The sequence below is a fragment of the Schistocerca nitens genome, chromosome 8 (genome assembly GCF_023898315.1).
Source record: "Schistocerca nitens isolate TAMUIC-IGC-003100 chromosome 8, iqSchNite1.1, whole genome shotgun sequence".
NCBI lineage: Eukaryota > Metazoa > Arthropoda > Insecta > Orthoptera > Acrididae > Schistocerca > Schistocerca nitens.
Window position 1 is genome coordinate 463278136 of NC_064621.1, and position 17017 is coordinate 463295152.

Here is a 17017-nt window from a genome sequence, read left to right on the forward strand (position 1 = left end):
AAACTTTGATGACAGTCTATAGCAAGTCTGTGTAGTGGAAGTACTGTTGAAGGTCAGGGACCACATTATAGTGAATAGGTCAGGGCCACATTATAGTGAATAGAAGCCAACAGAAATCTCACATTTGATGAAAGGAGTTGCAGAATGCATGTACCAAGCTCATCTGGTAAAGGATGTCACAACATCACAAAAATTTGTCAGGTGACACCAGCACACTGAGTGGGGGAAAAGAGAGAGAGAGAGAGAGGGAGAGAGAGAGAGAGCACAAATGCTTGCATGAGTTGGATGATAGAGGTATGTCCAACACCCAAATGTGGTCCCTATGGCAGTTGTAGAAGATCACCATGACATCATCTCTCTCATATGCTAGTTAGTAAGGAAAGAGGTACAACAGTTCATAGCAGCCAGAAGTGTCGGACCAAATACACAAAGAGACAAGGGCTATGATCATTGACCCCATATATCAGGTGGTAATAGGGACTGCCAAAGAAGAGGTGTATCAACACCAGTCTCAGCTACCAGTTGAACGTACCATGAAGAATGGACTAAGCCAGCTTGTACTTACAATGCAGCTGTCAAATGACAACCCAGCATCTGACCAATGCAGGTACAACCAACTCTTTCACAATGTATGTTGTCCTGCAATAGAGCAGACATTTGGAGGACAGAAAACAACATACCAGTTTGTTTCTACTATGGACGTCCTGGACACATACTGTTCTGTAGACAAAGGAGACGAATGTTAAGTGACTATTATAGTACAAGATGCCAACCATTGCAACAATTCTATTCACGGTAGTCAACAGCAGACAATTATAGTTGACCTATGGGACAAAGCCCATCACTCTACTCTGGATGAGATCGCCCCCAACATGCGTTGCTTTCCCCTTCGTCAGACTGAGGTACGAGCCCCTTGCCAAGCTGCCAAATTCAGCAAAACCAAGTGAGATGACCATCTATGGAGGTAAGACTGCTACAGGTGAAAACCTCTCATGGGTAACAGTTACTAAGATGCCAGGAAATCTCATCAGTATCATCATCGATGGACAACCTGTGCGGGTACTACTTCACAGAGAAGTTGCAGAATGCATGTACCAAGCTCTTCTGGTAAAGGATGTCAAAACTGTCAAAAGCTTCTCTTTGCCAACTAAAGAAGACTACATTCTGTGATATGAAAGAGTTTGTGCTGGAAGTTTCAAATGGGACATACTAGCAGCTGACGTGAACACATACTGCAAGAATAACTATCAGTGACAGAACACAGCCCTTCAAATTGTCATAATGTATTTTATCATAAAGTATTCATGATATTAGTCTTGGATGGGACTTCTTGCAAGCATGACAAGCACTTATAGATTATGGAAGATAGAGCTCCAGTTTGATGAAGTTATTTCAGCAGGCACACATAACAAAGATTGCTATGGGCAGCTGTTTGTCATTCAAGATGTTTTTATCCTGTCATCACCAAGAAGAAGAGTTCTAGATGTCAATCAAGAAGCTCATTTAACTGAAGCTTTTGTCAGTTGCAAAAAGCCACTTAGGTTCACAAAAGAAATTTACATACCAGTGACGACCCTAAGCATTACAGAAAGCAATGAGATTTTGGATCATTGATTGTCCCGACCAGCCACAATTCATCCCTAAAGGTATGTGCACAGGAGCAGCCAAATAAGTCCAGGATTCACAGTTCTGTGCCATCAATGAAGAATCATGTTTCACTCAATACAGACAATGCAGTGAAGGAAGCTACTTTTGAACTGCCAATAGGATGTGGCCTGACTGAAGAATGACTTTGACAAGTGTTAGCCATTCTCTGCCAATTTTTGGATGCTTTCAAATCTAGACTGGAGAAAGACAGGCCAAGTGGCTCATGGTAAAACATCCTGTCAACACCAGGGATCATCCACCAATTAGACAGCAATGTATAGGCTGTCGCTGGCTGAATGACTTGTAGTTTGAGAGGAAGCACAGAAGATGTTGCAAGATGAAATCACTGAGCTTTCAGAGAAACATTTGTGCCTCACCTAGAGAAGGTTGAACAAAATCCCATAGTCATGCATTGATCACACCTTAGACTGTTTGGAAGGGGCAAAGTATTTCTCAACAATGTACTTGCAGAGAGGCTGCTGGAAAATTGAGTTTGATGAGACTGACCAGGAAAAGACTGTCTTCATAACCCCTGGTGGCCTTTAGGAATTCAAAGTAATGCTGTTTGGAGTATGTAATGCTCCACCCAACTTTGAGCATATGTTGGTCAACCTGCTCTGACACCTAAAATGAAAACTGTGCTTTCGCTATCTGGATGCATGAGAACTGGCTTGATTGCAGGCCTGAATCTGAAAAAGTGTCTCTATATTGCCCAAGAAATTCATATGTTGGGGCACCTAGTGAATGACGATGGAGTCCATCCCAATCCCGAGAAGTAGGAGTGGTCATCAGTTTCTGACTCCTCAGCACATTTATGATGTCAGAAGTTTTCAGGGAATGTGCTTTCACTACTGGCAAAAAGGTCTTCTGTACCAGTGCCTGTCTCTTGCAAGAACTACTCTAAGGAGGTGTCAAATTTTCTAAGAATGAAGTGCAACAAAGATTCTTCCTTGTCCTTAAAGAGGTTATAACAGCTTCTCCAGTTCTAGCATTGTATGAAACAGAGCTACACATCAGTGCTAATGGGTATGGGATAGGTACAGTTCTAGTACAAATTCAGGAAGTGCTGAAGAGGTAATAGCTTATGCTTCCAGCGTACTCTCTAAGTTTGAGATGAACTACTCTGTAATCGAGAAAGAGTGTCTTGCATTTGCTTGGGCTATCTACAAGTTCCAGCCATATTTATTTGGCAAACCGTTCACCATTGTGACAGACAACCATTCTCTGTGTTGACTGACTAGCCTAAAGGATCAGTTGAGCCAGCTGCTGAGGTGGACACTGAGGCTTCAAAGTATGACATCATAGTGTTATGCAAAAATGGATGCAAACACAGGGACAAAGCCATGCTTTAGTGGAACACAGCATTGTGGACGAAAAGTCAGTCATTGCTGCATTAAAGGACATCACTACTGAACAGAGAGGAAATCCAGCAGTGCTTAAAAAACCACAGAGGCTTTGAAGAAGGAGAAACTGGCCAAAGAAGAATTTCTATTAATAAATGGAACATTGTGGAAGAGGAAATATATGATCTGGTCTGATGGGATGGAAAAGGGTGTTGTCATCCCAGCTCATCCATGGCCAGCTGTCTTGAAGTATTTCCATGACTCTCCCATCCCCAGCTCATCCATGGCCAGCTGTCTTGAAGTATTTCCATGACTCTCCAACAACCTGGGATTCGTGAAGACTCCAGATTGAATCAGATGTAGATGTCACTGGTCGGGTCTCTACTGATCTATTAGACACTGAACCAATGTAAGGAATGGCAGCAGTGGAAGCATGTGCCACAATTTCCTGTGGGTCAACCAATACCATTCTATGAGACTGGAATCAACCTATTGGGAAGGTATCCAGATTTGATAAGTGGAAATCAATGCCCTGACACCTTCACCTGCATATCCATCACAAATGCTGTGCCATCTGCTAAAGCTCTAGAAATTGGAGGGTTCCTTGTAGAAGACATCATTTTCAAGCATGGAGAACACCTTATGATGGTCTGTGATCATGGGGAAGTTTTCTGGCTGAGACTAGTATCAGAGATAATTTCACTTTGTGACATGACCCATAGAATGGCAACTACCTACTATCCACAGATAAATGGCCTCACATAATGATTTAATAAGATATGCTCTCAATGCACATTGATGCTAAACAGAGAGACTTGTACGCAATACTGTCTGTCATAACATTTGCATACAACACAGTGAAGCATGACACTACAGGCTTCACATTGTTCTTTCTGCCCCACAGTCGTGAGGCCAAAATGACAGTGGATATACTGTTCTCATTTCAGTCATGATTATGTAAAACACTTCACCACCAGTACCAAAGAAGCAAGACAGACAGCTTGAATATGACTAGGAGAAAGACCAAAAGTGTTATAATGCCACGCATTGGCCATTTAGATAAGGCTGGAAGACTTGGTGTGGAATTTGACACCTGCATGGAAAGTAGGACTATCAGAAAAGTTACTAAAACATTACTTTATATGGTATTGTATCCTTTGTTGCTTGTCAGACATCAGATATGAAGTTGAGGATTATGACCCTTCATGAACAAGACAAAAGCACAGCGATATCATTCCTGTCCTTGATATGAAGACCTATTACAGTCCTTTGGCACAGATCGATGATGGAGGCTTCTTGTTCAAGTAAACTAAAGACTCATTCAATGATTGCAAACCTTCGAATAGAGTGGCTACTCATCATAGTGAAGAGGATTCACCAACATGAACACAATACAGTGATACTCGAGTGCTGCTGTGCAGAAGACCCATAACAAGATCAGGGACAAGGATGCTGTAGTTGGATCCAATGAGAAGTTCTTAAACAGTAGGTTACTGCTCTTTCAGGAGAGGGAGCAATGTTGCAAACTGTGCTCCATGATGTGTGGAGTAGTGGTTAGCATCATTAGCTGGCATGCTGTGGGTTGTCAGTTCAAACTCCATCTACAGCAAACATTTGTTATTTGGGATTTATCATTTCTGGAAGGTATTATTTTTATAATGTTTGGATATTATGGAACATTCTATGTTTCCATAATTATCAGTATTGTCAGATAAGGAGTTCAGTTCTGTCCTGGGTGAATGTTAGTGTCTGTAACAAACATACTTTCAGTGCTAAATTTTGTACTTCACTGATGACCCTGCTTTCAGATTTAGACTTGATTGTGATTAAGTCATGAGAATATTGTCAAAGCCAAATGAAGGTTAACTTTTTAATGAGACAGCAGTGTTCTTAAGTTGTCTGGTGCTTTTAGGAATTAACATTATATCACCAAAAGTGTTTGGCACGTGTCGTTTGAAGGTATACATCACCTCACTTGGACCTGATAGCAGTGTTCATTTATGATCTTGGCAATCTCTTGCTGATCACTAACTTCATTATTGTTGTGATGGAGGACAAGATTGGAAGCCGGGGGGTGGGGGGTGGGTGGTGGGTGGGGGTGGGGTGGGGGGGGGGGAGAAGCAGCAGCCCATGCACCTCTTTTTAAGTCATTCCACATACTTTCAGTTTTATTACCTGAGTTATTGATTTTGTCCAGCAGGTAAATATTTTTGTGCTTTTTCAATAACTTAGTTTATAATTTTATAATACCTTTATAGAAATTCTGTTTAGCAGGGTTATTTAAAATTCTGAATTGAAGGGTTTTTTGATCCTCATTGTGAACCGTGACTTTTTCCTATTTGTGTGGTGTGCATTCTGTAGGTTCTTTGTGGGAACATGTTTTCAAACAGTAATATGATTTCATCACAAAATAAATTACATTTAGTAATACCTTCAACTTTCTGAAGGCAGTGTTTAAATTTCTGTATTGTAACATAATGTTTAGCCTGCTTGTTCTTCAGCAGGGTTCAGTTATTCCCTCAGAAGTACAGTGGGTAGCAACCACCATCATTGGTCCATCATGGTCAGAAAGGCTATTTATGACTTAATTGACAGAAATGTTGTCAATTTTGTCATGGTCTACAAAGATATTGTAAAGGAGTCTGCTGAAACTGGCACTGACTCGAGTGGGGAAATTAACTACTGTTACTAGAGAAAGGAATGTGCCAGGTATTCAAGAACTGATTTGTGAGAAAAACTGTGTTAGAAAATTTATGTTAAAATCAAAGAGAAATATTATATTGTTTGCTTTTCCTGTAAGATGGTGCAGCAAGTGCTTCAAGTGTCCGATGAATTACTTGAAATTACCGGAAGAACCTTCATAAATGTCCACAATTATTACATGTGAAGAAGGCAGTATATTCAACTTCTGTCTCACCTATTTCTATTTTAAAATTTTCTAACCTTGCTACCCAATTAAAGGCTTCCACAGCCCACAGTCTGACCTGTAGAATGACAGTTTTGTTTTTCCTGGTGACATCACCCTTGTAAATAGTCCCCCTCTGGAGATCTGAATGGGGGGCGATTTTACCTCTGAAATTTTTACTAATTAGAATGCCATCATCATTAAAGCCTCGCAGTAGAGCTAAATTTCCTCAAAAAAAAAAAAAAAAAAAAAAAAAAAAAAAAAAAAAAACCAGCTGTAGTTTACCCTTGCTTTCAGCCATTCACCAGACACACCTCTGTTGCGGTTTATTCTTTATTCGTTACAGTGGTGGAGCAAGAGTGTATTATTGAGGAGGGTTGCATATGGAAGGTTTTACAATAGGACCACTTACATGAGTAAGGGAGCTATTTTGGTTATTGTTTTATGTTTTTCCTTTTTAGCAATGCTCCAGATCATTTTTACTTCTTTCTTGGAGATTTCTAAATTATGTTTGTATTATGTGCTTTTTGCTTTTCTGGTGACAAAGTGAGGATTTTTCTGTGCTCATAGTGCAATATAGTTATTGATTGTGGGTGGTTCTGTAAATTATATGAATGTCATCTTCTTGATAAATTATACCAGGTGATCAAAAAGTCAGTGTAAATTTGAAAACTTAATAAACCACAGAATAATGTAGATAGAGAGGTAAAAATTGACACACATACTTGGAATGACATGGGGTTTTATTTAAAAAAAAAAAAAGTATTGGTAGGCGCGTGAAAGATCTCTTTCTTGCGCGCGTCGTTTGGTGATGATCGTGTGCTCAGCCACCACTTTCGTCATGCTTGGCCTCCCAGGTCCCCAGACCTCAGTCTTTGTGATTATTGGCTTTGGGGTTACCTGATGTCACAAGTGTATCGTGATCGACCGACATCTCTAGGAATGCTGAAAGACAACATCCGACACCAATGACTCACCATAACTCCGGACATGCTTTACAGTGCTGTTCACAACATTATTCCTCGACTACAGCTATTGTTGAGGAATGATGGTGGACATATTGAGCATTTCCTGTAAAGAACATTGTCTTTGCTTTGTCTTACTTTGTTATGCTAATTATTACTATTCTGATCAGATGAAGTGCCATCTGTCGGACATTTTGTGAACATTTGTATTTTTTTGGTTGTATTAAAACCCCAAGTCATTCCAAGCATGTATGTCAATTTGTACCTCTCTATCTACATTATTCCGTGATTTATTCAGTTTTCAAATTTATACTGACTTTTTGATCGTCCGGTACTTTGATGACAATGAATCTCTCACATTTGTTCTTATTTAGGCTAATATACCTAAGACAAAAATAGCATTCATGATTGTGTAGGAACATGTTTATGAAGGAATTAAAATTATTAACTTTTCGGGTAAATTTTTGGTATTATGTTTACAAGGCAATATTGTTTCATTAGTTATACTCTATTTTATTGTACTGTTTGAGTATATTGGTCACACAAATTAATTGTAATTACTTTAGTACCTAATTAATTAAAGATACATTGTTGTTGTTGTGGTCTTCAGTGTGAAGACTAGTTTCATGCAGCTCTCCATGCTACTCTGTCCTGTGCAAGCCTCTTCATTTCTGAATAACTTCTGCAACCTACTACATCCTTCGGAATCTGCTTACTGTATTCATCTCTTTGTCCCCCTCTATGATTTTTACCCTCCATAATTCCCTCCAATACTAAACTGATAATTGCTTGATATCTCAGAACGCATTCTACCAACCGATCCGTTCTTCTAGTCAGATTCTGCCACAAATTTCTTTTCTCCTCAGTCCTATTCAGTATCTCCTTATTAGTTATGTGACCTACCCATCTAATCTTCAACGTTATTCTGTAGCATCACATTTCCAAAGCTTCTATTCTCTTCTTTCTAAACTATTTATCTTTTCTTGCCATTGCCAATCTAATTTTATATCACCTCTACTTTGGCCATCATCAGCTATTTTTCTTCCCAAATAGCAAAACCTATCTACTACTTTACATGTCCCAATTCCTAATCTAATTCCCTCAGCATCACCTGTTTTAATTTGATTACATTCCATTGTTCTTGTCTTGCTTTTGTTAATGTTCATCTTATATCCTCCTTTCAGGACACTGTCCATTTCGTTCAACTGCTGTTTCAAGTCTTTTTGCTGTCTCTAACAGAATTACATCATTGGCAAAGCTCAATGTTTTTATTTCTTCACCCTGAACTTTAATTCCTACTCCAGGTCTTTCTTTTGTTTCCTTTACTGCTTGATCAATGTACAGATTGAATAATGTCAGGGACAGACTACAAACAAATCTCACTCCATACTCAATCACTGTTTCTGTTTCATGCCCTTTGATTCTTATAACTGCTGCCTGGTTCCTATACAAGTTGTAAGTAGCCTTCACTCCCTGTGTGCTACTCCAGATCCCTCCAGAATTTCAAAGACAGTATACCAGTCGTTGTTGTTGTGGTCTTCAGTCCTGAGACTGGTTTGATGCAGCTCTCCATGCTAGTCTATCCTGTGCAAGCTTCTTCATCTCCCAGTACCTACTGCAACCTACATCCTTCTGAATCTGCTTGGTGTATTCATCTCTTGGTCTCCCTCTGCGATTTTTACCCTCTACGCTGCCCTCCAATACTAAATTGGTGATCCCTTGATGCCTCAGAATATGTCCTACCAACCGATCCCTTATTCTAGTCAAGTTGTGCCACAAACTTCTCTTCTCCCCAATCCTATTCAACACCTCCTCATTAGTTATGTGATCTACCCATCTAATCTTCAGCATTCTTCTGTAGCACCAAATTTTGAAAGCTTCTATTCTCTTCTTGTCTAAACTGTTTATCGTCCATGTTTCACTTCCATACATGGCTACACTCCATACAAATACTTTCAGAAACAACTTCCTGACACTTAAATCTATACTCGATGTTAACAAATTTCTCTTCTTCAGAAATTATTGAATGTATCTATTGTAATGCAGATTTTGTATTTTATGCTTGTTATTCTTTTGTATATTTGTAAATAAGTGTTGCACCTTACTTTGCTATAGTCTTCAGCCTAGAATCCCTGTGCCTCCCCTGTGCCCCCTCCTTCACCCTCGGTCTCCTCCACCCTGGGTTCTTCCCTTATCTTTTGAACCATTTCGTCCCATCTATCTTATCCACGTCCCTTTACTTACCACCTTCCTTTTCCCCCTCCTCCTTTCCCATACCTCCCCTTTCAGCCCCTCCTTCCCCTGGCCCTTTCCTTCTTATTTCACTGACTGCCCAGATGCTATTGTTAATATAATTATGGTTCATTTCTTTCGTTTCTACGCTGCTGGGTGTGGTCTTACTTTTATATATGACTTAATGCACAATGCATATTGGTCTATTTTATTTCAGTTAAATGTAAAAGTGTATAGTTTTGTGAATATATTTTATTTGCATACTGCTTTTTAAGCATTTATTTGCTATTTATTGCTTTTTTTTACCTCTGTCTGCCACACCTGTACTACAAGGTAGCAACACAGTGTATGCTATTTTGTAGCAGTGTTGTGTATTGCACTTTCTACGAAAATGTATTGACATATTGCATGCCTTATGACATGCAGGTCCTATTATCTTTGAATTTATATTTTAGGCCTTAGTATTATATTGCACTTATTTCAAAATAATTTAATTGGATAGATAAAACATCTACTCACCAAGTGGTGGCAGAACACACACAAAAAAAGAGGGTTGTAATTAGGCAAGCTTGTGGAGCCAGTGGGTCATTCTTTGGACAGAAGGGTTGAGGGGGAAGGAAGAGGGGTGAAGGAAAAGGACTGGAGATGTCTAGGAAAAGGGGTAGATTTCAGAAAAGTCACACAGAACTGTGGGACATGGTGGACTTACCCCATGGGATGAGAAGGAAGGACTGATTGTTGGGCACTGCAATGGATGAGATTTGAAAACCTGATAGCTTAAAGGTGGAAAACAGGGTAATGATCACTGCTTAAACAGCATGCTTGAGTTAATAAGAGTGAAAATCTAAGTGCATTGTACATAACAGAAGTGGGAGGGGGCGGTGAAAAATAGACAGGTAAAACAATTAAAGGTGTAGAAAAATAAAACAGAGTGAAGAAAAGAGTAGCTACTGTGAATATATGCTGATACAGAAGAAATTAATGTAAATTAAGGCCACATGGGTGGCGAGAACCAAGTACGTGTTGTAGCACTAGTTCCCACCTGCGAACTTCTGGGAAACTGGTGTGTGCGGGAAGAATCCAGATGGCACGTGTGGTGAAACTTGCACTGAGGTCATGATTATCACATTGTAGAGCATGCTGTGCAACAGGATATTGCATGTTGCCAGTTTCTGTTGATTAGCACATTTACAGAACACGTGTATGTGCCAGTTATGTTGTGTAATCAGTTTTTGTACATGGTCTGTTTTTAAGATTGTGGATTACAGTAGAGACAACCTTGCCTGAAATAAAAGAATCATGGTTCGATGAGGGCACCACCTCTTCTAGGTTTCCTAATAGAGTCTACGGTATGTTGACCTATATTATTCATTAATGAACTTCAGTGATGTTCACTTGGGACCAGACATATATGTATCAACATCATTTAATTTGATTCTGTATGTACATTTAAATTTGCAAGCTTTAGTTTATACCATTTGCGATATTCAATCCATTTATGCTTTGTACCATACTTAATGTAGGCATGTGTTTTTACTTTTTTTTACTAAGTTGGTTTGAAGATGAGTATTAACCCAAAACCAGTCACCCACTGAATAAATATCTATTTTATTTGGAAGACTGGCTGTCTTTTTGCATTATAATTCAATAAAAATTGCTATCACGTAACATCCAGCATGCTGGAAGTATGCAGATAAAATGTCAAAGATATGGGTAATATGTGTTTTTCCTTGTTGTTGTTGTTGTTGTTGTTGTTGTGGTCTTCAGTCCTGAGACTGGTTTGATGCAGCTCTCCATGCTAGTCTATCCTGTGCAAGCTTCTTCATCTCCCAGTACCTACTGCAGCCTACATCCTTCTGAATCTGCTAAGTGTATTCATCTCTTGGTCTCCCTCTACGATTTTTACCCTCCACGCTGCCCTCCAATACTAAATTGGTGATCCCTCAATGTCTCAGAACATGTCCTACCAACCGATCCCTTCTTCTAGTCAAGTTGTGCCACAAGCTCCTCTTCTCCCCAATTCTATTCAATACCCCCTCACTAGTTATGTGATCTACCCATCAAATCTTCAGCATTCTTCTGTAGCACCACATTTTGAAAGCTTCTATTCTCTTCTTGTCTAAGCTATTTATCATCCACGTTTCACTTCCATACGTGGCTACACTCCATGCAAATACTTTCAGAAACGACTTCCTGACATTTAAATCTATACTCGATGTTAACAAATTTCTCTTCTTCAGAAACACTTTCCTTGCCATTGCCAGTCTACATTTTATATCCTCTCTACTTCAACCATCATCAGTTATTTTGCTCCCCAAATATCAAAACTCCTTTACTACTTTAAGTGTTTCATTTCATAATCTAATTCCCTCAGCATCACCCGACTTAATTCGACTACAACCCATTATCCTTGTTTTGCTTTTGTTGATGTTCATCTTATACCCTCCTTTCAAGACACTATCCATTCTGTTCAACTGCTCTTGCAAGTCCTTTGCTGTCTCTGACAGAATTACAATGTCATCGGTGAACCTCAAAGTTTTTATTTCTTCTCCACGGATTTTAATACCTACTCCGAACTTTTCTTTTGTTTCCTTTATTGCTTGCTCAATATACAGATTGAATAACATCGGGGATAGGCTACAACCCTGTCTCACTCCCTTCCCAACCACTGCTTCCCTTTCATTCCCCTCGACTCTTATAACTGCCATCTGGTTTCTGTACAAATTGTAAATAGCCTTTTGCTCTCTGTATTTTACCCCTGCCACCTTCAGAATTTGAAAGAGAGTATTCCAGTCAACATTGTCAAAAACTTTCTCTAAGTCTAAAAATGCTAGAAATGTAGGTTTGCCTTTCCTTAATCTTTCTTCTAAGATAAGTCGTAGGATCAGTATTGCCTCATGTGTTCCAACATTTCTACGGAATCCAAACTGATCTTCCCTGAGGTCGGCTTCTATCACTTTTTCCATTCGTCTGTAAAGAATTCGCGTTAGTATTTTGCAGCTGTGACTTATTAAACTGATAGTTCGGTAACTTTCACATCTGTCAACACCTGCTTTCTTTGGGATTGGAATTATTATATTCTTCTTGAAGTCTGAGGGTATTTCGCCTGTCTCATACATCTTGCTCACCAGATGGTAGAGTTTTGTCAGGACTGGCTCTCCCAAGGCTGTCAGTAGTTCTAATGGAATGTTGTCTACTCCAGGGGCCTTGTTTCGACTCAGGTCTTTCTGTGCTCTGTCAGACTCTTCACGCAATATCATATCTCCCATTTCATCTTCATCTACATCCTCTTCCATTTCCATAATATTGTCCTCAAGTACATCGCCCTTGTATAGACCCTCTATATACTCCTTCCATCTTTCTGCTTTCCCTACTTTGCTTCGAACTGGGTTTCCATCAAAGCTCTTGATATTCATGCAAGTGGTTCTCCTTTCTCCAAAGGTCTCTTTAATTTTCCTGTAGGCAGTATCTATCTTACCCCTAATGAGATAAGCCTCTACATCCTTACATTTATCCTCTAGCCATCCCTGCTTAGCCATTTTGCACTTCCTGTTGATATAATTTTTGAGACGTTTGTATTCCTTTTTGCCCGCTTCATTACTGCATTTTAATATTTTCTCCTTTCATCAATTAAATTCAATATTTCTTCTGTTACCCAAGTATTTCTACTATCCCTCGTCTTTTTACCTACTTGATCCTCTGCTGGCTTCACTACTTCATCCCTCAGAGCTACCCATTCTTCTTCTACTGTATTTCTTTCCCCCATTCCTGTCAATTGTTCCCTTATGCTCTCTCTGAAACTCTGTACAATTTCTGGTTTAGTCAGTTTATCCATGTCCCATCTCCTTAAATTCCCACCTTTTTGCAGTTTCTTCAGTTTTAATCTACAGTTCATAACCAATAGATTGTGGTCAGAGTCCACATCTGCCCCTGGAAATGTCTTACAATTTAAAACCTGTTTCCAAAATCTCTGTCTTACCATTATATAATCTATCTGATACCTTTTAGTATCTCCAGGGTTCTTCCATGTATACAACCTTCTTTCATGATTCTTGAACCAAGTGTTAGCTATGATTAAGTTATGCTCTGCACAAAATTCTTCCAGGCGGCTTCCTCTTTCATTTCTTAGCCCCAATCCATATTCACCTACTATGTTTCCTTCTCTCCCTTTTCCTACTCTCGAATTCCAGTCACCCATGACTATTAAATTTTTGTCTCTCTTCACTACCTGAATAATTTCTTTTATCTCATCATACATTTCATCAATTTCTTCGTCATCTGCAGAGCTAGTTGGCATATAAACTTGTACTACTGTAGTAGGCGTGGGCTTCGTGTCCGTCTTGGCCACAATAATGCATTCACTATGCCGTTTGTAGTAACTTACCCGTACTCCTATTTTTTTATTCATTATTAAACCTACACTTGCAATACTACTATTTGATTTTGTATTTATAACCCTGTATTCAGCTGACCAAAAGTCTTGTTCCTCCTGCCACCGAAGTTAACTAATTCCCACTATATCTAATTTTAACCTATCCATTCCCCTTTTTAAATTTTCTAACCTACGTGCCTGATTAAGGGATCTGACATTCCATGCTCCGATCTGTAGAACGCCAGTTTTCTTTCTCCTGATAGCAACGTCCTCTTGAGTAGTCCCCGCCCAGAGATCCGAATGGGGGACTTTTTTCCTTATTGCAAATATTATTATAGGGAACAAACCAAACTAGATAATCAGGAACACTAGTTGTTCATCTGCACTACTCATCATAAAATCAACATCAAAGATCCACATACTATGCCTCTCCTGTAGTTTCTGCCAAATATTACTAAGATCCATTAAAATTCCTGTAGTTGGCCTACCACTATCGGTATTGTTGTCTTTCATGTTTTCTGTTGCTTGATGTAGGTGAAAAATTCAAACTTGAGTATATTTTTTGTTTATTTCCCCAAAACAAGTTCCTATATTTCTAAAGTGGCTCTTCTTGATGCAGAAATTGCCAGTTTACATGCCTCAACAATTTTGTAACTGTTTAAGTGTGATTTTGTGTCACATGCTGTTATTTTCAGTATGAAGACTGATTTGACGCAGTTCTACATGTTAGTTTGTTCTGTACAAGTATCTGCAGCTCTGCGTAACTAGTGTTGTCTACACCCATTTGAGCCTGCTCTCTATAATCAGGTGCCTCCTTCCCAATTTTCCATCTATAACCAAATTAGCTACTTCCCGGTGCCTCATTATATGTCATGTATACTCATCCTTCTTTTAATCAAATTGTGCCAATTCAATACCTCCTCATTAGCAATTGATCTACCAATCTAATCTTCACCATTTAAATGCTTATATTTTCCTCTTAGTGATGCTGGCTATTATCCATATTTCACTTCCATACAAATACTTCCAGAAAACACTTAATAACATTTAATATGTTATCCATTAGCGATGTGTTTTCTTTTTTCTTGAAAGATTGTCTTACTATTACTAGTTTGAAATTTGTTTCCCCTTTCCTTCTGCCACTGTCAGATATTTTGCTGTCCAAATGGCAAAACTCATTTAAACTTTTAGTGCCTCATTTTCTAATCTGATTCTTCCATCATCTGGCTGAACTGAAGTACACTCTAATGCATAATGTTTCCTAAGAATTTTCTAGGATGATGTGTTGCGACAGTCATCATGAAAGCAACACAAACAGCCTTCACTTCTCCTCCCAATGACTTCTTGGGAGATTACACACTTGTCATTTCTGAATGCATCTATTTTGTATAAATGATACATATTAAATACACTATCTGAACAAAAGTATCAGGACACCTAAAGTGAACATTAATATGGGGTGTGTCCACTTTTCACCTTTGTGATGGGTTGGACTCTACTGGGACAGTTTCTATCAGGTATTTGAATGTTTTTGGAGTGGCAGCCTATTTTTCCTCAAGATCTGAAATCAGAGAAGGTAGTGACGCTGGATTCTGGGATCTGGAGTGAAGTTGATGTTCTAATTCACTCCAAAGGTATTCCATTGGGTTCAGATCAGGACTTTGACAGGCCAGTCCATTTCAGGAACGTTATTGTCCACAAAATATTGCTTCACTGTTGCTGCTTTATGACAGGGTGCTTTGTCATGCTGGTACAAACAACCATTAGTGCTGTAAAATGTGTTCATCTCTATCTGCATTTAGCATTTTCTTAAGTGCTATAAGGGGACCGTACCCTAACCACATAAAAGAAAAGAATCATACTGTAATGCCATCTCCTCTGTATATCAAATGGCTCTGAGCACTATGGGACTCAACTGCTGAGGTCATTAGTCCCTCTGTATATCACTGTTGATACTATGCATGTTGGCATGTAGTGTTCTCCCAACCCAAACCTTTCATCGGATTGCAACAGGATGTAACATGATTTATAACTCCAAATCACCTATTTCTGGTCATCCCATGGTATCACTCTTTATGCTACTGTGAACATTGCTTAGCAATGACTAAAGAAATGTGTGGCTTATGAGGTACTGCTTGATCATTGTACTGCATTCTCTTTAACTCTCTCCACACAGTCACTGTGCTAACTAGCTGGCCAGCCGGTGGCACTTCATAACTCGTGAGTAATTCCTTCCACTGATTTCGTTCAGTTTTTACAGCCTCTCACAGCAATGCTTGAGAATCAGAATCCATGTTCAAAATCCTGTGCTCTTTTGACTGACCCATTCTGCTGTTACTGTGTGTGTACTGATGACACAACACTCCTCGCCTGCTTTTATAGTGGTGAGTCTGCCTCTCATTACAACCAGAGGTCAGTTTGACATTAGTAGGGTGATTGGATACTTTTGATCAATAATCTAATAATTATTTTGTGAAAGATAATGCTTGCATGATTTCTGAATGCTGCTGCAGGGAAGTACGTGAGTTATACCTGTATTTATGGCATGTGTAAATATTTACATGTAACTCTAAGAGACTTGAGGCACATAAAATGTCATGATATTTCCAGTAGTGACACATTGTTACATATAATTTGAAAATTTCATATGCAGAAACCTTGTAACCAATGACTTGTTACACTTAGTATGACAGTAATTAGTCAAAACTTTCTGTCACTTAAATCTGTGTGTGTGTGTGTGTGTGTGTTTAGGAGATGTATTTAATGTAATTAGTGATTTAAGAGTATTAGCATCTTTTTATGTAAGCTCAGGATGCTGTCGAAGTCCACGAAAGTGCTAAACCAAATGTGCTTGTATCTCTGATTCTTGAAGTACTAACAGTGAAACAAAAGGTAATCAAGTACTTCACTTTGGCGTTTTTATCTTTTACTTGTCCCTTGCTTTTGACACTGTGAACCAGGACATTCTTTTAGAAAAATTGGAAGCGTTGGGTATACATGGGATAGGAAAAAAATGGTTTGAATCATACCTAAAAAACAGAACACAGGTTGTAGGACTGACATCAACTTACTCCAACCACAAAATAAATTCAGTACCAGAGGCAAAAAATTTAGAAATAGAAGTACCACAAGGCAGCATCCTAGGGCCCATATTGTTTCTTGTCTATATAAATGATTTTCACACCTCAGATGATGCAGCCAAAGCAATAATATTTGCAGATGATACTAGTGTGGTAATAGGTGCACCAAAGCAATTGCTACCAACAACTGCTGATAAAGTACTAAATTACATCCACTCTTGGTTCAATAAAACAAATTATATGCAGTTTGGGAAAAGATGTCAAAATGTAAATCTCGATCTGGTGTGGGGTGACAAAGCCTTAGACAGAGTGACATCCACAAAATTGCTGGGGATTCATGTGGATGAAAACTTAAATTTTAATGACTGCGTAATAAAACTTGCACAGAAACTTAATTCAGTCTGTTTTGCCCTCAGAATTATTGCAAATGTTTGTACCTCAGAGGGTGCCAGAATGGCATATTTCGGCTATTT

The 17017-nt window shown here is 38.9% G+C and overlaps 1 protein-coding gene across 1 annotated transcript in view; it reads left to right on the top strand.

Moving 5' to 3' along the window:
* Positions 1-17017, top strand: part of LOC126198732 (uncharacterized) — a 257125-nt gene that overhangs the window by 111871 nt on the left and 128237 nt on the right. The window lies entirely within an intron of this gene.